This window comes from Pseudorca crassidens, chromosome 14 (genome assembly GCF_039906515.1).
Source record: "Pseudorca crassidens isolate mPseCra1 chromosome 14, mPseCra1.hap1, whole genome shotgun sequence".
Classification (NCBI taxonomy): Eukaryota; Metazoa; Chordata; class Mammalia; order Artiodactyla; family Delphinidae; genus Pseudorca; species Pseudorca crassidens.
Window position 1 is genome coordinate 5,931,073 of NC_090309.1, and position 26,525 is coordinate 5,957,597.

The window sequence follows — 26,525 nt, forward strand, 5'->3', positions numbered from 1 at the left end:
AAGAGACACAGGAGGGTGGGGAAAACCAACACCTGGGCCTCCCAGAGCGCAGCCCGGGTGTGACTGTTTCCCTCCAGCTCTTTTCAATCCCCGCTGACTAACAATACACACTTGGGACCACACTCCTTTAGGCCGTCATATTGTCTCTGTCTTATTTCTAGATTTGCCTTCTCTTAGAACGGGCAATAGAAATTCCCAGGTGGGTCTCCTAGCAGAGATTTCCCACCAGTTTGAGAGGAAATGACAAGTGCTATCCAGAAAAAGGCTCTAAAGAATGGGTAAAACTATTCCAAACGGGCCTCGAGGAGCTGAAGGGTGAGCGTCACGGAGGGCTCAGGCTTGAGAAGATCTAGTTTCTGTTTTTACTATGTTACTCCATGAGGAATTGGAGTCTCCAGCAGGGCAGTCAGCGTCCCAGGTAAAGCAGGTGGGAGCGCGTGGTCCTTATGCTCCAGCCTTGGAAGGCGCACAGCCTTACCTGTGCCGCACGCACTCTATTGGCTGAAGCCCACAACCTGGCCGAGGGAAGTGGGGGTGGGGGTGAGGATTAGACTCCCCCTTTAAAGGAGAGCAGTATCAAGGGCACAGTGTAGAAGAGCCAGGAGGAAAGGTTACACCGTCTTTAGAAGGACAGTCAGCTATGCCTGGGGAGCTTTTTAAGTGTCCAGTTCATTCTGTTTCATTCGGTCTAAGGCAGGGTTTCCAACCTGGCAGGATGCTAGATCACCTGGGAGCTTTTAAAAATACCTGTGCTGAGGGGCTTCCCTGGTGGCGTAGTGGTTGAGAGTCCACCTGCCGATGCAGGGGACACGGGTTCGTGCCCCGGTCTGGGAAGATCCCACATACCGCGGAGCGGCTGGGCCCGTGAGCCATGGCTGCTGAGCCTGCGCGTCCGGAGCCTGTGCTCCGCAACGGGGGAGGCCACAGCAGTGAGAGGCCCGCGTACCACAAAAAAAAAACAAAAAAAAAAACCCTGTGGTGAGGTCATACCTGAACAAGCAAATCAGAGTCTGTGGGAGGTCCACAAGTCTGTAGGGCAGCCAACCAAGTTCCCAGACCACTGGAGAGTAAGACCCAGGAGACTGGTATCTCTCTCTCTCTGTCTCTCTGTCTCTGTCTCTCTCTCTCTCTGTCTCCTGTCTCTGTCTGTCTCTCTCTGTCTCTGTCTGTCTCTCTCTGTCTCTCTCTCTCTGTCTCTGTCTCTGTCTCTCTGTCTCTCTGCCTCTCTGTTCTCTCTCTCTGTCTCTCTGTCTCTGTCTCTGTCTCTCTGTCTCTCTGTCTCTCTCTCTCTCTCTGTCTCTCTCTCTGTCTCTCTCTCTCTCTCTCTCTCTCTCACACACGCACACACACACACACGCACACAACTCTCCAGGTGCCCCTAACATGCATCCAGGGTTGAGAACGATGGGGACAGAGCTTCTGAACTTGGTCCGTGAGTGCAGGTCCTCGCAGTAGGACGGGAAGTGGCTCTCTCTAAGCTTGGATGCTTTTATGCTTCGTGTATTTTCTTTGTCTATTTACTTCTTCATCTCTCTTACTTTTGGTGTATGAAACGATGTTTTTAAAGAGTTTGGCTGGTCAGTAATCCTGCGGCCACAAAGGGAAAGGACCTAATAGGCACTGGGGCTCAGGCACTGGGGCTCAGGCACTGAGGGTGTGAGACGGGAGTGAGTGTCCAGGTGGACTCGACCCTCCTCAGCCGCCGTCTGGGTCTGAGAGCCTCCTTCTCGCGCTCTCTAGGGAAAGCCTGGACTGGGGCCGCTTGAGTGTTGAACGTGGAGGCTGTCTTGCTCGCTCTGTTTTGCTCTACAGCAAGCCACCGACCTGCGTGGAGAGTGTGTAGAAGAATCTCATAGAAACCTGGGATGTCGTGAGGCCTGAGGCAGCACAAGACCCTTCATCTCTGTCTGCAGTCGGAGGAAGCAGTTGTCCAGCTCCCAGCTGAGCATTTCCTGGGAAGCCTCTTTCCAGCAGTGAGGGCCATCCATCACAGCTTTTCACGTGAATTCTCATAGTTTAGCTACTGATGCCACCAGGAATTGTCAAGGTAAATAATATCGCTTTTGATTACGGATTCTTTTATTATTTACTCAAGAAAACGTGTGTTTTCAACCGCTAAGTGAAACAACGATCTGTCTTTGCTGCAAAGCCCAGGGTCTGCCGCAGAGTAGGTGCCAGGTAAATACTTGCTTGGTAAGCAAAGAGCTCAATGAAAACAGACTATAATCTGCTCCCTTCCTGATACCTTTTTTTTTTCCCGATAGCTCTTTAAGTTTGCACTGAAATCAATTTTTTTTAAGGGGTGGAAAAAGGAGAAAGTGTTGAAAAACGAAATTACTTGTTCTGAAAACCCAGAGGGTGATGGAGTTGAGGGGCCTGGCTTACCTGACGCACCGACCACAGCGACCAGAGGGACGGGAGCTGGAAAGGTTCCGCGACGATGCTGGCTCTGTGGCTGGGCTCATTTTTAATGCATGGCCGTAACATGTGTTCCTGACATCTCAAGTGGGGAGACGGGAATCTGGGATTCTCTCCCAACCACTCCTGGCTCCCTGTGAGTATACCCTTCACGGCTCATTAGACCCGCCTGCCGCCATCTGGATCCTGTCGACCTTGATCCCGAGCGGGCAGGAGGGAGTAGGTGAACGGAGGGAGGGGTATGATGCTCTGGAAAGGAGCAGGCCTGCCTGTGCCCCAAGACCAAAGAGGGTAAGAGCTCGGGCTTAAATTAAATGAAATTGGACCTGGGCTCCACTCCTTACTGTGTCATTTTTGGCAAGTTACTCAACCTCTCCGTAAGCCGGTTTCCTCATTCATTTAATGGGGGTCACTAAAACTTATTTCAAGATTGGCTGCGAGGATGAAATGGGGTGAGGGATGCGAGCACGTAGCCAGTGCCTGGTACCCAGTGAGGCCTCAGCAAATGTTAACTTAAAAAATGTTCTCAAACCTCAGTGCTGCCTGCTGTGCACCCTGGGCTGCACCGTCCCCACTGCTTCAGCGTTTGCTACCTGACGCCCAAGTAGTTCGGGCATCACTGGACCTTGAGGTTGGGTGAGGTCTTGGGATCATTTGTCCCCCAACACACCTGACTTTGAACCCCCTCTTCTGCCTCACTGGTGGATGGCCGTTCATCTCCATTGGGATCGTCCAGAAAAGGGGAGCCCACCACTCCCTGAGCACCCCTTTCTGTTGTCCTCACTTCTACAAGGGCTTTTCCTTGCATTGGGCTGAAATCTGCCTCTCGTATAACTTTCACGTGTAATTTTGAGCCTCATCCTCTTTCCACTCCACTCTCTTCCACGTGACGGTGGAAGCTTCCAGATTTTTGAAACAGCACACTTCCCTTTTTTAAATTAATTTGTCCCTTAAGCGCTTTATATAAGCCAGCCTAATGCAGCGCTAGATTAATGTTTTGTAGGTTTACTTTCTCTTCCTGGCACCTCTCCGAAGAACCAACCCTCCGAATTCTCAGTGGCTTAGTGGGGGCCAACCACCTCCACCCCGCTTCTCAGTCCCCAAACGAGGGTCATGCGGCCCAGAGTCCTCTACCATCCCAGCTACAATGATGGATTTAGAAACTAGCCGACCACCCAAGCTGGACCGCGCGGGAGCCTCCCCTAGAATTTTGCTCTAATTCTGGGGAAGGAGACATGTTCTTTTCTTTGGGATCACTGTCTCTATGGCTAATAGATCTGTGCCATCCTTGCTGACACACCAGGAGTTCTTGCCTAAGGATAGATCCCAACATAGGGAAGCAGAGTCTCCAGTTAGAGAGAGGCAGACAGCTTCCTGAGGACAGAATGTGAACCCAGGAGAAAACTGTACCCGAAACAATCATGTCTTGAACATCCCAGTTGTACAGGCCTAAATCCACCCACAACCCTTCTCTGTTTTAAGCTACTTTGAGTTGGTTTTCTGTCTCCTGACTTATCCAGACAGGAAGTTCCCCCAACAGGACCCTGGGGCTAACTTTGGTGTCCCCTCCACACCCTGGCTGCCCCTCCCCTCCCGGATCCCCAACACTTTGTCATTGTCAGCATAGAGAAGGGCTACTCATTCTCAGCACTCCCCAACCCTCAGAGGCAAAGGCCCTCCTCAGCACCTCCTGGGTGTTTCTCCTGAACTAAGTGGGCTAATCTGGTCAGGCTATATTTCAACCAGATGTGAAATACGAAGCAGAAGCGATACCCCAGAGATGCCCTGTCTGCTGGCTACGCCAGTCAGTAAAACTGAGGGCAAGGGATGGTGCCGTCTTAGGGCTAAAGAGATGAACACTGTGGGCTAGCAGAGGCAAGAGACCCACCCCCCTGCCCCAGGGAGGGGAGGACCAGGGAGGGGAGTTTCTCCCACTAATTCTGGTCCACAGGCTTCCTGCTGAACTGAAACCTTCAAGATACGCTCAGGGGAGGGGCCTGGTTTTCTTAACTTTTATTTTATAAAAGGCAAAACAATTTACAGCACGGAATGAAAAAGATAACAAAGTTTTTATAAAAACCTAAGACACAAACACTCCCTATATTAGTTTGCTCTGGCTGTCATAACAAAGTGCCACAGACTGGGGGGCTTAAGCAACAGAAGTGTATTTTCTCATCGTTCTGCAGGTCAGAAGTCCAAGATCAGAGTGTCAGCAGGGTTGGCTTCTTCTGCGGCCTCTCTCCTTGGCTTGTGGATAGACTTCTTCTTACTGCGTGTTCACGTGGTTTTATCTCTGTGAGTGTCTGTGTCCTAATCTCCTCTTCTTATAAAGACCCCGGTCATACGGTCATAGAGAGGGCCCAACCCCGTGACCTCATTTAACCTTAAAGCCTCCAAATACAGTCACATTCTGAGGTCCTAGGGCTTAGGGCACAATTCAGCCCATTTCAGCCCATTGCACTCACCAACAGTAAACTTCTGGGAGCTCCAACCATCCATTGCGCCATGTTTGGGAAATTCCCAATGCTGGATACGTTGCCCCGATTTCTTTCAGGAATGAGACGAATAGGCTCTCTTTATCAATCATGCAGAACATCATTGCTTCATCAGAACAGATCAAAGCAAAGGAAGTTAATAAAGCCCTGGCCGCAGAAGGAGCCTCAGGTGTGTTTGCTGAGAGAGCAGAGACAGAGATCCTGATGCAGGCAGGCTCACCCTGGCTGAGACCCCAGCGGAAGCTGGGACCTCACCCTTTCCCAGCTATGCGCTCCTGCACCTCAGGGGCGGGTGGGGGGAGGGTCTGGAGACAAGGGGCTCTGGGAAGAACGAGCTTCACCCAGGTCACTTTTCCTTCCCAAACGCCCCTTTCCAGGGCGCCGGGTAGGTGAGTTCAATTCTAGGTATATTTGTATTTGGAAAGCACTGAGGTGGAAGAGTGAGGGGAAAAAAAGGCACGGATCCCTCTTTGATCTTTTGCAACAACTTGCAGATTTGACAAATGGCCCAGATTTTTAAAATAAAATTAAAATATATATAATGCTGGTGTACATTGCATAGAACATGATAGATTATTTTTACTTGAAAAATTACAATTGAAAATGGCACTGGAGTGAAGAGCAACTGAAATCATATTTTTTTTTTCTTTTCTTTTTTTTTTTTTTTTTGCGGTACGTGGGCCTCTCACTGCCGTGGCCTCTCCCGCCGTGAAGCACAGGCTCCGGACGCTCAGGCCCAGCAGCCATGGCCCACGGGCCCAGCCGCTCCGTGGCACGCGGGACCCCCCCAGGCTGGGGCACGAACTCACGTCCTCCGCATTGGCAGGCGGACCCTCAACCACTGCACCACCAGGGAAACCCTGAAATCATATTTTGAACATGCCATAGGGGGAGCCCACTTAAAGTAATCTTACCCGGGATCTTTATATTTTAAGTCACCTAACTGCAACTATTTCGTGGGTTAAAGATGGTCTGCTTGGACTTCCCTGGTGGTGCAGTGGTTAAGAATCCACCTGCCAATGCAGGGGACACGGGTATGAGCCCTGGACTGGGAAGATTCCACATGCCGCAGAGCAACTAAGCCCGTGCTCCACAACTACTGAGCCTGCATTCCAGAGCCCGTGAGCCACAAATACGGAGCCCACGTGCCACAACTACTGAAGCCCGCGCACCTAAAGCCCGTGCTCCGCAACACGAGAAGCCACCGCAGTGAGAAGCCCGCGCACCGCAACGAAGAGTAGCCCCTGCTTGCCGCAACTAGAGAAAGCCCACGCACAGCAATGAAGACCCAACACAGCCAAAAAGAAAAAACAAAAAGACGGTCTGGTTTTCATGTTACGACAACACAGCCTCGAAGGAAAAGAAACGATGAAGCTGTGTTGGGGCTAAGCTGGCCCTCGTCTGTCTCTCTTCTTTCTCTCATTCAACTCCCCGCAAATCTTGGTTTTGTCTCTCCAATGCCCGGGCTCATTTCCACCATGAGGACTTTATTGTACTTCCTGGACCCTCTGCTTGGAACCCTTCCTCACGTCTCCAGGTGGCTTCCTCATCTTCCTCAGTCAGGTCTCAGCTGAGAAGCACACACCCGTAGAGGGCTTTCCCCACTCTCCACTCCAACCCTAGTGACTCTCTATCCCAGTGATTCTCCAAGCTTGGACCCAGAACAGCGCTAACAGCCTCAGCTGGGAGCTTGTTCGAAATGCAAGTTCCCAGGCCCCACCGCCAACCTGGACCAGGAACTCTGAGAGGCTGGCCCAGCAATTTGTGATTCAGCAAGCCCCCTGGGGGAGCTCATGCACGCTCAAGTTTGAGGACCACTGCTCTGTCCCATTCCTTCAAGTATTTTCCCCACAGCTCCTATCACTCTGAAATTATTTATTTGTTCCTTTCTTGTCTGTTTCCCCTTACTAGAATCAAAGAACCCTAATGAGGCTGGAATCCTCCTTTGCCTTGATCACTGCTGTATATACCCTGATCAGCGTCTGGCCCATAGTGAGGGCTTGATCAATTTTGGGTGCATAAATGAATGAATGATTTGATGGAGAGAAAATACGAGTGGGGACTTCGCAGTTGGACAGTCTGGGCTGAACCCCAGCTCTGCTGCCTGCCAACAATGTGGCCAAGCTGGTCATGCTTCCTAAAACTGTTTCCTCCTCTGTAAAATGGGGTAGAATTAGGACCTATTTTAAGATTGCTGGAAGATTAAAATGAGGTAAAAAAATTTAAATCCATTAAGAAAAATCCATGGCTTAAAAATCCAGGGAATTCCCTGGTGGTCCAATGGTTAGGACTCGGTGCTTCCACTGCAGGGGGTATGGGTTCGATCCCTGGTCAAGGAAGTAAGATCCCACATGCCATGTGACACAGCGAAATAAATAAATAAAATAAAAATCCACGTTAAGGTCTTCATAGGCGCTTAATCAATGTCTATTATTATGATTGTGATTATGATTAGCTAGCCCCCTCCTTCCTTAAGGTAAACAGAACAAAAGAGGCCCCCCCGGGAATGAAGGATCGGAGGGGAAATTTGAAGGAGGAGGGGGAGAGTTTGGAAGATGGGCAAAGAAAGTTATCTGTAGGCAAGGCGATGGGGTGGACCGTGTTCTCCAGGACGACGGGCCGCAGAAGCAGAAGGTTTGGTAAGTGAAGCCTTGTGAACGTGGGGAGAACCAGCTCTCAGAAGGAAGCCTGTAGCTCTGAGGATCAGAAACTGGATACTGAAGGTGAGAGGGTGGCACTGGAAAGTTCTGACTGGTGCACTGCCCCGGGAGCACGCTTTGTCTTTCACATGAATTCCTCTTCTTCATAAGTGTAAGTTTCAGGAGTGTCTTCCTGGGATAATTTTGCTGTTTGGAGCACAAAGACCCTTGTCTCCCCCTGCCTACCTCACTCAAGAAGAGAGGTTTCAGCTCGGGGCTGACTTTATTTAAAGATGCCTTTAAAACTGTTATTCTCCATGGCAACTAGAAGCATAGATGAGTACAGAGCTTTGCCCAAATCCCCAGGTTTCTCTCTATCTTCAAATTTGTTTCAGTTACTGAAGAGAAGCGGCATAAACAACAACTCGCTTCTCTTTCTAAATTCCGAGCCTGACGCAGTAGGTTTTTAGCAAGTACTGTGGTCATGCGTTCTAATTTAATGGAGCTCTGCAGAACATAACAATATGGACATCCGAAGAGAGAATTCAGGGAGTGATGGCTTACGCTATTCAAGATTTCTTTTTTTTTTTTCCTAAACAAATTTGGAGCAGTATACCTTTAAATAGTTAGGTTTCCCTGGCCTGTGCCTTTAAAATGGATCTTACAAAATCTCAGCTTACTCAGAATTATTGGGAATGTGCTGCGTATAAAGCAAGGCCGGGGCCATGGGAGGTGCAGTGGAAACAGCTTTAACTCCCCGGCTCGGTGGGAGGGGGTCTGCGTGTCTCCATGGCAATAGAAGAAGGGGCTCCCTCCTGCTCTGGGTTCCTCTCCAATCCCAGCGCTCTCTGGGGTTGGGGGTTCTGGGTGACAAGGTCAGTCTAGACTAGCATCCCTGAATCCCTTGCGGTTTGCTGTAGGGAGAACTCCACATCTAGAATAAACTCTCCCTTTGATCACGTTTGAAGTTTTTCTTAACTCTGTGGATTAATAGCCTGGTTAACATAAGGGCACAGCCTGTCCCTGATGGCAGGCAGCAGATTGTCCCAGAGAAGATCCCCAGAGAGAGACACTGCTGTTAGAAGGCCAGCCTGTGACTGGAGCCTGTCCTTTCCGCGGCTGCCCCCCGAGGCTGGGACAGCCACCTTTTCCTGCCTTCTATATCCCAGCCTCCAAAGCCTTTGCTCCCATCACACCCCTGTGCTGGGGGCCGGATGGTGTGGCAGCCAGAGTAGGGCTCTTTCTGCCATGAGGCATGCTTGGCTGGGTGCCCTGTGACCTTTCCAGGACCCACGGCGATATTTCAGACCTGGAAATAATGTACTGGCTCCTGAACATGAAAATAGAACGTTGAAATTGGAATAAATATTTAATTAGGAGTCTGTGAAATGTAACGTGATATCAGTGTCAGCTGCTACTCAACTCAGACCCTGTGTGATTACCTAAAAATGGAAGCATTTGAATCATGAGAAAACATTTATGTTATAAGAAAACTCCAAATTGGTATTATAAAAATTATACAGCAAAAATTTATGTATTCTGTGGGATGGGAATATGTTGTAATGTGTTTACTCTCAAGTGAAACAGAGTTGGACACAGGTCCTAGGCTTGGGCCTGACTCCATGACTTAGTAACTTGGCAGTCTTAGGCAACCAATAAAACTTTTGCTTGTTTGCACAAAGAGTTTAAATGAGGTCAAGGTCATTGAGATAATTGGTAGATGTAGGAGAGCCAGTGAAATGTACTGTTACGATTTGTGAAGGATCGCAGGCAAATATGTAGAAGTAGAAGGAGAGATTTCCTCATGTGATGATAACCTTACTGAATCTATTTGATCCTCATTTAGTTGGGGACGGGGGCTTCTCTCACATATGTTAAGGAAGTTGTGATGGGTCTGGGGTCTTCTGTGGAATAGCAGAGAGCTTTTCTTTTCTAGACATCTGCTGAAAATAATATTAATGTATTCCTTATGTTCCTAACTTTCACCTAGAAGAAAGGTGATCATAAGAGCAAGGGCTAAACAGGACAGGAGGTACCAGCCATCTAGTAGAGATCAACTCTCCCAGTCCATTCAGCCTGCTTTGCAGAGCCATCCGTCAGTAAATACATACCCAAACCCGGTGGCATGTATTTTCCAGGCCCCTCAAAAGAAACCACAAGAAGTCCACACCAAGTCCCTCTCAAGAAACACCCCTTTTGGGGCTTCCCTGGTGGCGCAGTGGTTGAGAGTCCGCCTGCCGATGCAGGGGACACGGGTTCGTGCCCCGGTCCGGGAGGATCCCGCATGCCGCGGAGCGGCTGGGCCCGTGAGCCATGGCCGCTGAGCCTGCGCGTCCGGAGCCTGTGCTCCGCAACGGGAGAGGCCACAACAGTGAGAGGACCGCGTACCGCAAAAAAAAAAAAAAGAAAGAAAAAGAACTACCCCTTTTGAATGGCCAGTGCCCCCTTACCTGGCTGGAGCCTGTATGTGGCAGGACTGTTTGTACCACGACTACGTGACGCTTGCTCTTGGCTTGGGTGGGCATCACGTGGGCGCCGTGTGCATCTCGGGCTGAACCCTGATTGATGGCAACAGCTCAGCCTGCCTGGCTGCAGCAAAACCTCCACACACTGCTATTGATTTACTTAACACAGTGCCTAGTTCAGGGCGGTTCCAACCCTGCAGTTAATTGTGTACCATATTATCCAATAAAAAGTATCCAAAAAATCTAAATCTGATTAAACTGGAATCTGTCCCCGCCCCACCCCCCGCCGTGCCCCAGGTCTCTTGTACTTAGAAGTAGTCCAGCTTTCTGGATTTCCTTAAGGAGCAGAACTTTCTGAGGGTTCCCGGGGTAGGTATTTGTATCAAGAGCTGCTTGCCTCCAGAACCCTGATTGCTTTGCCGGCAGCCTCTGCTCTGGCGGGTTTGGTTTGATGACCGACTTCTAGAGACACCTGTGTGTTGCAGCCTCCAGGCCTGTGTACACAGCCTTTCCTGTCTTGGTCACTCTCTCCATCATCCTTAGCTACTCACGTTTTGCTCCTTCCTTAAGGTTCAGAAGCCGCTCTTCTAACGTTAACGACTGTCAATGTTGACAACACTTATTTAGGGTTTACAGTCTTCTTCAGGTCCAATTCGACATTGCCAGTGATCTCAGGGATGACCCATTCTGCAGAAGATGGATAGACAAACAAGTCGAAGTTTCTGCCCTTGAGGACATCCAGGGACTTGTTCAGAGTTAGGAGAGGCTCATGAAAGATCAGGGGAGAGCCTGACCCTGAGGAGAAGGCCATGGAAGGCTACACAGGAAGGCAGCCTTCAAGCTGGGTTTGGGGAGATGAACAGACTTCTCTCTGTGGAGAAACCAGCAGGGAGCAATCCAAAGCCACAGTAAGATGAAAGGGTTCGGACTTGTCAGCGGAGGGAAGGATGGCTGTGGTTCAGTCGTGTTTGTTAAGAGCACATCCACTGGAGCCAGACTCCCAGGGCTGGAGTCCTGGCCCCAGCGCCTACGAGCTGTGTGACCATGAACAAGTTACTTAACTTCTCTGGGCCTGTTACCTCACTCAGACAGTGAATAAGAGTAGTACATACCTCCCAAAGTGAGGTGAATAGATGTAAAGTGCATAGAACTGTGCCTGCCAGGTGGTCACAGGCTCAGTGAAAATGAACCACTCTGGGGAAGAGCAGATGCCCAGGGAGAAATAGGGAGACAGGCTGGGACCTGGGACCTCGGAGTGCTTGCGCATGCATCTGGGCAAAGGTCTCTCAGAGCAGCAGAATACAAAGAAACTATAAGGGGCTAAAAATAACTGCGTGCAATTGCAGTCAGGGCAATTATGAACAATAAGATATTATACAAAAGGCCACAAACCAGTTGCCATTTCTGAGGCGCCAGGAGCAAAAACAGGGAACTACGCATGTTCCCTGCACACCGCACCACCAAGGGGGCGGGCAGACCACCTAAGCGCCCCCTCCGGCCTGACTTACCCATCTGTCCCTACCCTCACCCCTTTAAGGCACCAGGTCACCCTCCTTGAAGAGAAAGCAAGGGCACCTGTTCCTTGTTTTCGCTCCCCCACTGCTGCAGCAGGAGTCCCAGTAAAGCCTTGCTTGAATTTCTCATCCGGCCTCTTGTCAATTTCTATTGATTAAAGAATCCAAGGGCCTGGGTCGGCAACAATACCGCTGGATGGGGTCCAAATGGGGTGGAGTTTATATACTATGAGCGGGATTGAGTTTGAGTTTTATCCTTTGGGCATTGGAATCTCAAATTATGACTAAAATGTTCATGAGAGTATGTTTTATCTTAGTTAAAAGAGAAGAATTGTCTTATACCTGTTTTGAATCCTCTACAGCACCTAGAACAGTTCCTGATACTCATTACAGTAAGTCCCCTACATACAAACTTTCAAGTTGCAAACTTTCAAATATGCGAACATGTGTTCATTTGTCCAATCGCGTAAGTTAGTTCACGTGTCTGGCGTACATGTCACGTGCGTGCCTCCTCTACAAGTGGTTGTGCTTTTGTGTGCTTTACTGTACAGTACTGCACAGAGTACAGTAGTACAGTATCTTTATTTCTTGCCTGTTCACTCGATGCTAGCCCCTGTATACCATTGTCGTACTGTACTACTGTACTTCTCAAGGTACTGTACTATAAGATTAAAAATGTTTTCTTTATTTTTGTGTTTTGTTTGCTTTTTATGTATTATTTGTGTGAAAAGTATTATAAACCTATTACAGTACAGTACTATATAGCTGATTGTGTTAGCTGGGTGCCTAGGCTAACTTTCTTGGACTTACGAACAGATTGGAGTTATATGCTCTCGGAAAGGAACTCGTTCGTATGTAAGGGACTTACTGTAAATACTTGTTGAATGAATGAGTGAATACTAGGCTAAAAGATGCTTGTTTTGTGTTCGTGGTATTATCAATACACTGCATTGCATTGGAGTGTATATTAGTGCTCTCCTTGGTGTGTAACACCCCTTACTTCTTCCAGACTCTCACAACCATGAACCCACCCTTCTCCCTCACTGTGGTCTTTGGTCCTGCAGCCTTACATCCTCCTGGGGCATTTGACTACTTGAGTGTATGTCTGCCTTCGAACTCCATGAGGCCCAAAGCACTGCTCAGACTCCTCTGCAGGAATTAGCAAACACCCTCAAGGGGAGAGGAACCCAAATGCCAGGCTCACCTGTCTGGATTATTATGTCCTGACTCTAGCTGAGTAATTCTTACAGACTTTTACCCCCTTCACATAGTTGCTTCTTCTATTTTGATTGCTTTTCTAGTTGTATTCATTGTGAGGTTTGCTCTGAACTACCTGGAAAGGAAGCTGAGTGAGTTTCTTTTTGTTTGCTTGTTTTCTAATTTTATTGAAGTATAGTTGATCTCCAATGTTGTGTTAATTTCTGCTGTACAGCGAAATGACTCAGTTACACACACATATATATTCTTTTGCATATTCTTTTCCATGGGTTTTTTAATTCTGCCCTTTTCGTTGCTGCCTCTCGGGTTCCACATGGGAGCCAGTGTCCTTCACCACAACCTTCAAGCTTCTAAGTCAACGTCTGTTCTTCTGTCTCAATGTTTAGCTTTTCGCTCAACTGCGGAGGCAAATCTTCCTCAAAGCCCTCCTCTCTGCCTCGGTATTGGTTTTGAAATTATTATTCGATTGTGTGTTTCTGTACCTTCCTATGTTTTTGTCTACTTTCTCCCTTCCTCAAAATAAAATGGTTGGACTCTTGTTAGCATGGCCTCAGCTTCATCTGTCCTATCTCATCTTGCTTCACCATCTAAGGACAGTCTGTCTTCAATATCTCTCGTCCAGCTGCTTCCAACCATCTCTAGGTACCTTACCCCCAAATAAAGCCTAAATAAAACCTTACCTCAAATTTCCTACCATCTCAGGCTGTCAGCTCCTCCTTTCTCTTCTTGACATGGATATCCTTCCCTGAAGAGAAAACCACTCTGGTTTCTATTCCACCTTCACCCTGTTCTATGGACGCTCCTTTGTTAGACGGTCACCAATGACATCTAAGTAGGCAATGAATTTTTGTCATTTTCTTCTATGTTGATTTCTTTGGAGCACATGAAACTGTGACCTACTTTTTCTTAAATTTCTTTTTTCCTAGACCTAAAGCGTAACTCTATTCCCCTTATTATTCTACCTCTCTGACCATTATGTGTCTGCCACTGCAGCTGGCGGCCTTTCTCACATTCCTTATAAAACAACTATAATTTTAGAGTTTCTGCAGGGTCTTTGGGGCAGATGAATGGTTCTGTTGTTGGAAAGTCGAGCGTCTCACAGGTGGGCCCTAGGCACATCCTAGAACAGGAGAATAAAAAAAGGGGGAAAAATTGTTCTGCCGTAAAGAGCAGTTTCAGTGATAGACTGGGGGAATTTTTATGGGCTATTTGCCTTCAGGAAAATATTTCTCTTCCTTAACGTGTATTTAGACTACTACATGGTCTCTGGGAATTATTGTTTGTCCTTGAAAAGGGTGTGTGAGACTATGTTTTCATGTTACCTGCGAGACAATTCAGAGGGCTTCTCGCCTCCCCCTAAAGATGTTTGAAAAGGGACTGAACTCGGAATAGGAAAGCCCTCTGTGGACTGTTCCGAAGCCACCTGCATTGTCATTCTAAACTGATTAGCTCACTTCTGGGGAATGTCCCAGCAGCTTCCTGTGTGCCCTGGGTTCTGTCAGTGTGGAGCAGTGTTAGATAATCCACTGGGTCCAGAGTAGAGGTGTGGAGATTTGCACAGAAATAAAAAAAAAAGGTAAGATGGGCTTTTCTTTAAGGAGAGAGAGAGAGAGAAGGATGGGCTTCAAGTCATGAAGCAAGATTAGGAAGCAAACAGGCCCTGGGGAAGGGGTGACGTCTTTCCTTTTCTCCAGGATTCTGGGCTATAATCATCTACTTTGCAAACAGACTTAAGTTTTCTTCTTTCCTACATTGCCATTTCCTGTAGTTATTTCCAAAGTTTTAAAAAAAGGTTTCAGCATGCCCCAGAGCCTCCTTGAGTGGTTCTTGGATAAATAAGGGGCGGCCCAGGAAGGAGACACGCTGACATCTCTGCACTGTCCCCACCCCACTCAGGTGTATCCCTTGAGGGAGAACAGGACCCAGAGTCCAGGTGAGGAAGAGTGGTGTGAGCAGCCCAAGGCGGTGCTGAGAGGGGGTCAGGGGAACATATGATGATCGAGGGTCAGCCGCGCCTCACGCACTCCCTCCCCCAAATAAATCAGAGGAAGGTACACCCGCACGGGTCAGGGCGGAGGCAGACTTCGCAACGTTCTACCTTAAAGTCTCTTTTCTGTCCTTCTCTCGCTCCCCGCTGCCCTCACCCCCAGACTCCTGTGCTCTTTTCGCCGAGTTACCTACTTCCTTGGGCTGATTATACATCTATGGATTCAACCTCCCCCTCAGTCTTTTCACCCCTAAGTTTTAACCACAAGCCCATAACTTCTCTCCTGAATTTTAGTCCCATATTTCCTGCCAAGGGACTACTGTTCACTCTGCAAACTGCATGTGATGAAGGTTAAACTTCCTGTCTTCACTTTTCCTCTATACATGGTCCCTGACTTAAGAAGGTTTGACTTATGAGTTTTTGACTTTACGATGGTGTGGAAGGCATATGCATTCAGTAGAAACCGTGCTTTGAATTTTGAATTTTGATCTCGTCCTGGGCTAGTGATATGCAGAACAGTCCTCTCTCAGTGATGCTGGGCAGTGAGCCGCAGCTCCAAGTGAGACAGGCGATCGCGAGAGTAAACAACTGACACACTTAACAGCCATTCTCCCAGACGATCATTCTGTTTTTCACTTTCGGTACAGTATTTCATCAATTACCTGAGCTATTCAACACTTTATTATAAAATAGGCTTTGTGTTAGATGATTTTGCCCAACCGTAGGCTAATATGAGTGTTCTGAGAACATTTAAGGTAGGCTAGGCTAAACTATGATGTCCGGTAGGTGAATTAAATGCATTTCAGCTTAGGATATTTTCAACTTAAGATGGGTTTATTGGGATGTCATGACACCATAGTGAGGAACACCCGTACATCCTTTCCGGCCATACCAGCATCTCCCTGTCTTTACTATTTTTCTTTGTGCTGGTTGCACAGCCATTTCCATCACCCGGGCTTAGATTGGGATCACCTTTGGGTTCATCTGTCTTGCCATCATCATCTCTTTGGGTGGCCACTTCCTGTCAATTCTTTTCTAGTGGCTTTTCCTTCTGACCCTACCTTTCCATTTCCACCACCACAATCTTCGCTGGTCCCCTTTTGTCATGCTCTGATTCTTGCGCTACCATCCTAGTTTCCTGCCTCTTATGTTTGCCTCTTCCAGGAATTTGCACATTACCACTGGTTTAAAATCTTCCTACACGTTTCTTTATCTCACTCCTCTGTTAAAAGCCATTAATGGTTCCTTGCTGCCTCCCTACGAAGGGCTAAACTCTCCAGCTGAAATTTAAAATGCTCCACAGTCAGGCCCTCCCTACCTTTCCAGTTCAATGACTCACTGCTCCTCTAACATGGCCTCGCCTTCAACAAAACGGATCGAGCTTTATGTTGTCTTTCCTCTCTGTCTCTCCCCATAGTTTTCTCATCATCTGGTGTATTCTTTGCCTCCTTTCATCTCAGACACGTCTTACACAGCCTCCATCTCTAATGCCACCTAAGAACTGGATCAAAATTTCTATCTCTCAACCTTAAACTTCCATTTCACTGATTGCCTATGGTCACATGCTGTAGGAATTTATACGTCTTATTTCTCCAACTAAACTGAAAGTCTTGTGATAGTAAAGATGTGTTTCATATATTTTATATCCTCCTGTTAGACCCTAATAGAATGAGAGGCACATACCAACCAGCAAATGTTGGAAGGAACAGCTGAATGAAAGAATATGTTCCTAGAACAAAATGCTAATAGGAGAACAATCATACAACTTGGTAGAAGGTATTTCCCTGTTTTCAGTGAGAATTCTGAACAAAAGGTCATTTTTGAAGCTGATCCAGTGCTATGTATAAATTTACCTTTGGTTTCCTGTGGCCTTTGGTTTCGACCAAGTTTGACCTGAGCATGGGGGTCCATGGAAAATAGCCAAGTCACTTTTTCCTGAGCAAAATTTATTTTTCTTGCCGTGGCTATGTAGGAAGATTAGACACGAACACAAGATGAGTCTAGCTTTCCAGTCAAAGACAGGTCTTTTGCAAATATTATTAAACTTTTATTTCTAGACCATTTGCAAGTCTGGTTTCATCTGCTAGGAACTACTAGAAAACGTGATTCTAATGTGATTAGATTCCTTCTTCCAGAGTAATGTAAATAAGGTTTTCTAAAAGTAAAAGTGGAAGAAAACGATATCATCAAAGCAGGGGCAAGTTCTCAGCCTTTTAATTCTACACAATTGAAATTACTCTGGTCTGCTCAAATGGTTCTGTTGTGTGTAACCAGAACACCTATAGAGGAGGAACAAAATGGCAAGTTTTAATCCATTAAAATAATTGTTGTTTTGCTTTGGTTGATGGCAAGTAAGTTTTAGTCCCAGAAAGCAATGTTTTTTACTTAATACTAATCTTGAGGGTGTTTGGACGTCAGTGAGTATTTGGCTAGTTGGTTTGCAATTTTGCCAAATTGCCTGGAGTCTGAAGAAAGAAAAAATCCATGAAACAGATTCTTTATTAATGACTTGATATTAAGTGGATTTGGCTGCATTATCTCTACTTTATCATTTTAGTCAAAGGAGGGTAAGTACTGAAATATTCAGATTCAAAGCTTAGCTGGAACAAATTCTGAACAGGCCAAGTGTCTGCCATCCGTCTGTCTCTCACATACATATACTCCTATTGCACCCTATATTTTTCGGAGACCAAATCTTGGGCTATACCAAAGAAATAAGATGTTTATCAGGGGATCTGAACCCTCTGCTATGGAAAAATGTATGTTAACAGACGCACACTACTGTATATAAAATAGATAAACAACAAGGACCTACTGTATAGCACAGGGAACTAAGGGAACTATATTCAATATATTGTAATAACCTATAATGGAAAAGAACCTGAAGAAGAATATATCTGTATATACATATATATGTATATATATAAATATATATATGACTGAATCACTTTGCTGTACACCTGAAACATTGTAAATCAACTATATTTCAATAAAAAATAAAAGAAGAAAGCATGGACCCTGCAAACTTCCTCATGGACTTCCTAACGGGGATCTGCCCAACGTGTACAATGGCTAAGGCCGCTTACATCCCGAGATCTGTAGCCCCTTCTGTCATGGTGAGAATGGACACGGTAAGAGAAGAGGCGTGTGGCTCTTTCAGGTAAAATCATCAATTCAATGAAGCAAAAATACAAACATCTGTGATGGTCATGCCTTGCAGATTGCCAAGTACAGGAGGTGTGATCGATCAGGGACCCAGCTGCTCCACTGATATCCATCAGCCACGTTTGCATCAGGACCACGCGTCCCATGGGCTGCTCTGGGTCAGTGACTGAGCTGGGCGGAATATTAAGGCAGCATCCTCCCTGCACGGCAGCCCAGGACACTCTCACCCAATGTTTCCCCCACTTGAAGTCAAACCAGGATCACTCTCGAGCCTTCTTCAGCTTCTTTCCTATTTTCTCTCACACAGGCATTTCTCCCAATATATCCTTGCACATTTAACCCCATCTGTTTCTCCAATGACCTGGATTAACTCAGCATCTACTGTGTGCAAAGTATTCTTTTTTAAAATTTTTTTAAAAATTAATTTTTATTGGAGTACAGTTGCTTTACGATGTTGTGTTAGTTTCTACTATACGGCAAAGTGGATCAGCTATACGTATCCATATAGCCCCTCTTTTTTGGATTTCCTTCCCTTTTAGGTCACCACAGAGCACCGAGTAGAGTTCCCTGTGCTATACAGCAGGTTCTCATTAGTTACCTATTGTATACATAGTAGTGTATATAGGTCAGTCCCCATCTCCCAGTTCATCCCGCCACCACCCCCTTTCCCCCTTGGTGTCCATACATTTGTTCTCTACATCCATGTCTCTATTTCTGCTTTGCAAGCCAAGTATTCTTCTGTGACACATTCGATACACCTCTGCCCGTGGGAATGGAAGAACCGCCCACCTGTCTCCTTGCTCCTCGCTCATGGAGAGCTGACCTGTGGGTACGCAGGGGTGGGCGCACTTTTTCTGATGCTCAGCAAGAATCCGGTGGATACCTGTTGGCATCGTTCATTTATTCAATCAATTATCCCTTCAGCCGGGAAATGGCATACACCTCTCTTAAGCATCTTGATGAGGTAAGAACATCTGTAAGCAATGCTCTGTTTGGATGCTGAATGCCATTTAACTGCATGTTTTTCAAGAATAATTACCACATACCAAAAGTGGGGCTGGGCACAGTAGGGACTCAGAACAGGCAGTATACGATTTTGACCTCTACTCTGGAGGAATATTTAACCTAATTAGGAAGACAAGATTTATGATCACTAAACCATACTTAGTAATATAAGAATGTATACAATTCAGGATGTAATATATAACTTATGGGACTGACTAAACATAGAGAATGGATATAGAGATCAGAGTGTTTCCATGTTTATGGGGTCAAACCCCAAATTCCCATCTGGAAAAAAAAAATTCTATCCAGATCTGTTTGCAAAGACTCCTGCCTACTTAGACATTTTAATTTCTTTTTATTTTATTATTTTTATTTTTGGCTGCATTGGGTCTTCATTGCTGTGTGCGGGCTTTCTCTAGTGGCAGTGAGCGGGCTGCAGTGTGTGGGTTTCTCATTGCGGTGGCTTCTCTTGTTGCGGAGCACGGGCTCTAGGCACGTGGGCTCCAGTAGTTGTGGCTTCTGGGCTCTAGAGCTCAGGCTCAGTAGTTGTGGCACCCGGGCTGAGTTGCTCCGCGGCACGTGGGATCTTCCCTGACCAGGGTTAGAACCCGTGTCCCCTGCATTGGCAGGCGGATTCTTAACCACTGCGCCACCAGGGAAGTCCCGACCTTTTTATTTCTATTGGTGAGTTTAGCCCTTATCTGATACATGTAAAGATGAACTCTCTGCAGCTGGCGTGCTCTGAAAGAAGTGAGATTCTATCTTTGTGTAACTTCTGGAGAGCTGACTTACATAGTAGAAGATTTTTGTGGTACTTTCCCGTCTCTCTGCCAAGGGTAAGCAAAACCCTAGCCTCATCTTGGAGCCAGGCTCCAGGAAGATGCCATCTAATGCAAATTAAAGCTAGGAAGGTATCTGGTCAAATTTCCTTGTTTTGTAGGTGAAGAAATGGAACCATAGTGAACATAAGTAACCTGTCCAAGAGGGCCTAGGAAGAAATATTTGGTTAGAAGCAGGAACCAATCTCAGTTACTTCCAACAAACAGACAAATAAATAGAATTTATTATATGGATTCAGGGATATTCCATGGAATCCAAAGGGAAAGATAAAGCTGGGCTAGATATCAGGCTTTATGGAGAGCTCAGGAATTCTTTCTTTGCACCATTTCTTAGTGTTTGCTTGGTGTTCTGGGCTCTGGTTCTCTGCTGCTCAGAGAGTACACGCACTCACATTCCGATCCCAGTCATATGAAGAAACTGGCTGGCTCTCTCCAATCCCTAATCCAAGTTTCTGGAGGAAAGAATCTGATTGGTCCACTGTGGGTCAGTTATCCAACTTAGTTGAATTAGCTGTAGCTGTTGGGCAGGGCCTCCTGCAACAGAAGCTTGGCTGCATGTGGCAATGGGAGGAGAAGGGAATAGTCCACAAAAAGGGACAGAACTATTGTGAGCTGTGCTGGCACCCCAGTGACAGCTGCTATAAAGGCTGTATGCTGAGAGCATGGCAGACACAGGACAGGAGGCAGCTTTCTCACTTCTGAACTTCTATGACTCACTAGCACAGCCTGCCCAGATGCAAGACAAGAAGGAACAGACCCCGCATCTTGATGAAGGGACAGTGACGCTCATTGTACAGAACATGTACTTATTAAAGAGCTAGAAAAACAGAACAAACTAAACCTTAAGCCAACAGAAGGAATAAAATAATAAAGGCGAGTACAGAGACAAATGAAACAGGGAGTAGAAAAACAATAGAAAGAACCAGCGAAACCAAAGGTGAGTTATTTGAAAAGACTGACAAAATCGACAAACCTTTAGCTAAACTAAGAAAAAAAAGAGAGAAGACAAAACTAAAATCAGAAAAGAAAGTGAGACATTACTACTGACCTCACAGAAATTACAAGAACGAAAAGAGAGCACTGTGAACAGCTGTATGCCAACAAATTAGATAACCTAGAGGAAATAGACAAATACCTAGAAACACACAAATGACCAAAACCGACTCAAGAAGAAACAGAAAATCTCAGCAGATTTATAACACGTAGGGAGATTGAATCAGTAATCAGAAACCTCCCAACAAAGAAAAATCCAGAACCACATAGCTTCCCTGCTGAATTCTACTAAACATTTCAAAAAGAATTAACACCAATCTTAATCTTCCAAAAAAAGATAGAAGAAAAGGGAATGCTTTCTAATACATTCTATGATGCCAGAGTTATCCTGATGCCAAAGCCAGACACAGATACCATAAGAAAACTACAGACCAATATTCTTTATGATTTTAGACTAAAAAAAGAAATCCAGCATAGGCAAATCCACAGAGACAGAAAGCAAATGAGAGGTTACCAGGCTTTGAGGCAAGGGGGAAGTGGGGAGTGATTCCTTAACGGCTATGAGGTGTTTTTAATGGGATAACGAGAAAAATTTGAAACTAACTAGAGCTGATGCTTCTGCAACTTTGTGAATATCCTAAGTACCACTGAACTGTACACTTCAACGTGGTTAATTGTATGTTATGTAAATCTCACCTCAATAAAAATATAAATCTAGGATAGTAGATAATTGTGGCTATTTTCAGAATACACACACACACACACATGATTGATATAGATAATCTGCAATTAGATAAACCCTCAGATAGTCGAGGGTAGATTACTTCCGACTTTGTCATTTAAGGAGTCACAGCTTTCTTTGGGAGCTAAGCGGACCAATTCTTAGAGTGAACATGGTCCTCTGTCAGTAAGACCATCCTCATCTGGGAGGCTGGTCCATTTGGAGGACTGGGACACGTGGCTCTCTGCCAGATGGGCTCCCATCCCGTGGGTGTCAAAGGGCCTCATGTTGGGTTTTCCATGGCATTGTTCCCCCAAGATCCCTTCTTCCTTTTAAAGCTGGGAAGCTTTGTTTTACAGAAGCTTTGATGTTGTCCCTAAGATGTGACGAGCCGAGTCTGCCGCAGAAGTGCTGGCACCTGCGAGAGATAAATTCTCTGGGAAGAAGAAACATAGATCCCCCGGAAAGCATCAAACCCAGCCAGCTGCTCCAGTTCTTCCCAACACATTTTCTTAGAGAAATGACATGAACTGGAGATGGTTTATCCAAGTGGCATAAAATGGTCACATCCAAATTTGAAGCTGACCTTTGCCCCCGCAACGTAAAGCTTGCCGTGTCCGCCAGCTTGCGCTGAGTAATTATTCTCAAGAGCTGAGGTCTACAGGGTAAAACAACCTCCTTGCTTGTTGAGACAGTTCCCCAGAGGCTGGTGTTTGGTGTGGATCCAGTACATCTTCCAGGACCCATATGACCCTTGGGGCCCTATTTTGTTCTCAGGACATTCTCCTGAATCCGTCAACCAACCAGCTACCATTCCAATCCAGGCAGGCTCTCCCTCCCTCCCTGCTTTCTCTTCCTACTTATCGTCTTTGTCTTAAACAACTTTATAACAGAACAGGAAGTGCTAAGCTGTTTACATTGATCCCAAAATTGTTTCAACCAGTAAACAGTATTGCATAGCGGTAATGTGTGGCTTATTTTGTTCTACTGTTCTCACTATTTCATTCACAAATTTTTCTTTTCATTCACAAATTTTTTTATCAGGACATTCATTTACTTTACTGGGGGGATGTGACAGGGCGGCTTTCCCCAAAACTATCCTATGGATATTAAAAGGGATATTTGAGAAACTATGCCTCAATGAGCAAGTAAGTTTGGGAGACACTGAATTCAACCAAGTTAAACATGCTTCTTTACATAGGATTTCTCAGGGTATTCGATATGTGTGGTAAGTTTTCAAAATGGGGATTTGAAGCATTCCTCAAATTTATTTGATCAAGATACTCTTTTTTTGTGAGGCATTTCTAGAGGGCTACCTTTTAAAAACAGTAGTCTGCAAAGATTTTTGTTACATACTCCTTAAAAGAATTTTGAAACTGTTCACTCCATTGCCTATTTTAAGCCGATATTTTAAAATTTCACATAAGTTTATTTGCACAGCAAAGGAAACCATAAACAAAACGAAAAAACCTATGGAATGGGAGAAAATATTTGCAAATTATGGGACCGACAAGGGATTAATTTCCAAAGTATGCAAACAGGTCATACAACTCAATAACAAAAAAACAAACAACCCAATAAAAAAAATGGGCAGAAGACCTAAACAGACATTTCTCCAAAGAAGACATACAGGTGGCCAGGAGGCCATATATACAATGGACTATTACTCAACCATAAACAAGAACGAAATAATGCCATTTGCTGCAACACGGATGGACCTAGAGATTGTCCTAAGCAAAGTAGGTCAGACAAAGACAATTATCATATGATACCACTTATGTGTGGAATCTGAGAAAATGATACAAATGAACTTATTTACAAAACAGAAGTAGACTCACAGGCATAGAAAACAAACATGGTTACCAGAGGGGAAAGCAGGAACAGGGGCTGGTGTGGCGGGGAGGGAAAAATCAGGAATTTGGGATTAGGAGATACACACTACAATATATAAAATAGATAAACAATAGGGCCTACTGTATAGCACAGGGAACTATATTCAATATCTTTTAACAGCCTATAATGGAAAAGAATCTGAAAAAGAATATATATATTTTGTGTGTGTATATATATATATGTGTGTGTGTGTGTGTGTGTGTATACATATATGCATGAATCACTTTGCTATACACCTGAAATATTGCAAATCAACTGTACTTCAATTAAAAAAATTTTTCTAATTAAAAAGTGTAACATACACAAAATTTTCACATAAGTTTAGATAGTTGCATTGATGCAAATATTGAACATCAAAAATAAAACTTATCCATCTTCAGTAAGTCTACAATAGAATTTCAAAACCATAACCATTTGATATTCATCAACATCCATTAAAGAAATGAACAAAGGTAGTTCTTTCTTCTCGAACCTGTACTTCCAATTCACTTTCCCCACAATTCTTACCCTCGTACTACATGATTTTGCTTGAAAGTGACTTATTGGTTATCCCACTAAACAAAACAAACACATGGAAATTGAAATTTTACATTTCAGTGTGATCATAATAGTCTACACATTAACTTTTCTTCCAGGATGAGTTTTCATTATAATTACTATCCTAGAACATGACTGAACAAAACAACATAAATATATTATCAATTTTAAAATGTAATGAAGCATAAAAGGCATATAAAGTCAGATACATCAGGATCAAACGTCTCCTAGACATTTAATGAAAGGTAAACTATGCCAAGAGCTATCATATTGTTCACTTCTTGCTATTAGGAGGTTAAAAATGTAATAATTTTATAAAATAAAGTTGAAGAGTCACATAATTTCAGTAATATTTTATAATACTTGATAAAAATAGTTTTTACCAAATCTGAAAGATATTATGCAATAACTTTACCTCTGGGTTTTAGTCCATGAATCGTGAAAATTTTGGCAGTCACAGAAGACATTTCAGTTGCAGTTAAAATAATCAGTGGCGCTGACCCCTACTTCCCTGGCTGTTTGATGGTGACTTTCTTTCCAGATAATGTCGTATCCTAGGGATGAAGATAGATAATAGCTGAGAAGAATAGCTTATATGCACTTGTGAAAATAAGCACTTCTTGATAACCAGGATTTCTTTAAAAATGTTGTTTTAAGTTGAAGTATAGTTTATTTACGATATGTAAGTTTCAGGTGTATAGCACAGCAATTCAGATATATGTCTATATATCTATATCTAGATGTGGATATAGATACTCTTTTTCAGATTCTTTTCCCTTATAGGTTATTACGTAATAATGAGTATAGTTCCCTGTGCTTACACTAGGTCCTTGTTGGATAACCAGTATTTCTTAGGATGGCTCTCTCTGCTTTGCTCTCAAGGGAATCTCAAGAGAGGAAACAGTGCAGTTGCCATGGACTGGGGAGTGGGGAAAGCAAAGTTACGACCTGGGGTTTGTTAGTACTCCCGTCATCCCACCCTGCCATGGGTCTTAATTCACACAGGGCCACTTCACTGTTCCATAAAAGGAACGTGTATCCTGGGAAATGCCGGGCCCATGGGGGTTTGTGGGAAATTGATCAGTTATTAAAAATGTTTTCACCTTTGTTTTGCACTTCGAACCTTTCTCACCCAGAGCCATGCTTCATGGCAAGATTTAATGGTGAAGGAGCACGACTGCTTTTTTCAAGTGGGAGGAGCCTTTTGGAACTCAGGCCAGATCTTAGCAAATCCACTGTAGGAAAGGATACCTACAGACGTTGAGGGTCAGGTAATGCAGAAACACCCAGAGTAGCCCCTGGACGTCTTTGCCTGCCCCCAGGAATCCTCAAACCGGGTTTGAAGACTTGCTCTGCAGAACGCACCGGTGTCAAGGAGAGGAGACTGGCTTTAGCACCCACAGGTCCCCCGAGTCAGCTCCATAACCCAGGGCTCACAGTCACGTGGGTAGAACCTCCTGCCACACCTCAGACTCACATCGCTAACTGATGGGGTTTTCTTTCCGAGGAGTCCAGATGCAGCCTCAGGACCCTTTCAATCCTGGACTCCGAGACGTACTTCCCAACCAAGAGAACTGGTACATAAGGTGAAAACTGTTCACCACCCTAGATTTAACTTCTCCGGGATGTCCTCATGTGTAAAACAGCGGGCTAGGTCTACATGCTTTTAGGTTAAGGTGACACCATTTATTCAACCAATTCCCCTTCTTGAGCATCTGGAATGATTCCTATTTTCTTTACCATTGTAAATAAATAATTTTCCTGTGCTCTAATTGCCAGGGTAGAGTTCTGAATTAGAAGCCATAAAACGAATCTGTAGCAATTATTATGCTTGTGGCCACATTGCTGTCCAGAAAGAGCAAACTGATTTAGAGTCTGACCAAGCTGGGTGTTTCTATTCTTATTTATTTGTGATCTTTATAGATACCTCATGCTATCACAAAATTGTATATTTACATTTCTCAAATTGCTTCTATGCTTTGATTTATTGTATTTGCTTGTGTGTAAACTGTCTGTCCGCCTTGAGCCCACATCAGATGGAATCTAGGTATTGATCTGCCATATTTGCATTCACTCTGGTCCTTGGAAGGTGTTTTATCAGTGATGTTTGCCCGCTCCTCTGCACAGAGATTGTTGGCTTGCCCTTGGTGTGCGGGGGCAAGGGGTCCCGTCATCAAAGGGGAAGCTGTCAGGGCACAGCTGAACCGTCCTTGAGCCTCTTTGAAGTTTAAACAGAAGGCATCTCAGTGCTTACTTAGCGCTAAGCTGGTGTTTTCAGTACTCTCTGTAAGCAGGGTTAACTCCTGCCCTTTGGGTTTTATCAGACCTCCTTCCCAGGACTTATTAGGCCATGTTCCAAGTTTGAGAGCTTCCTTTTTCATTAGAAAAAAAGGAGTATTGCACCAATGCTCAGCACCAGTGAATTCTAATCACCTGCTCACTTAAGGACTTTGGTTTTTGTGGTCTTTCCATTCATGCAATTCAGCACTCCTTGTCCAGACCTAGAAGTTAGAATATGCACACCTCCAAGACAAAAACACCATCACTGCTTGGGCCTACTAAAGGCTGAGTCCATGACGTTTCTCTTTCTGTCTCATTTATCGCTGTATTAGGGTTCTCCAGAGAGACAGAACCAA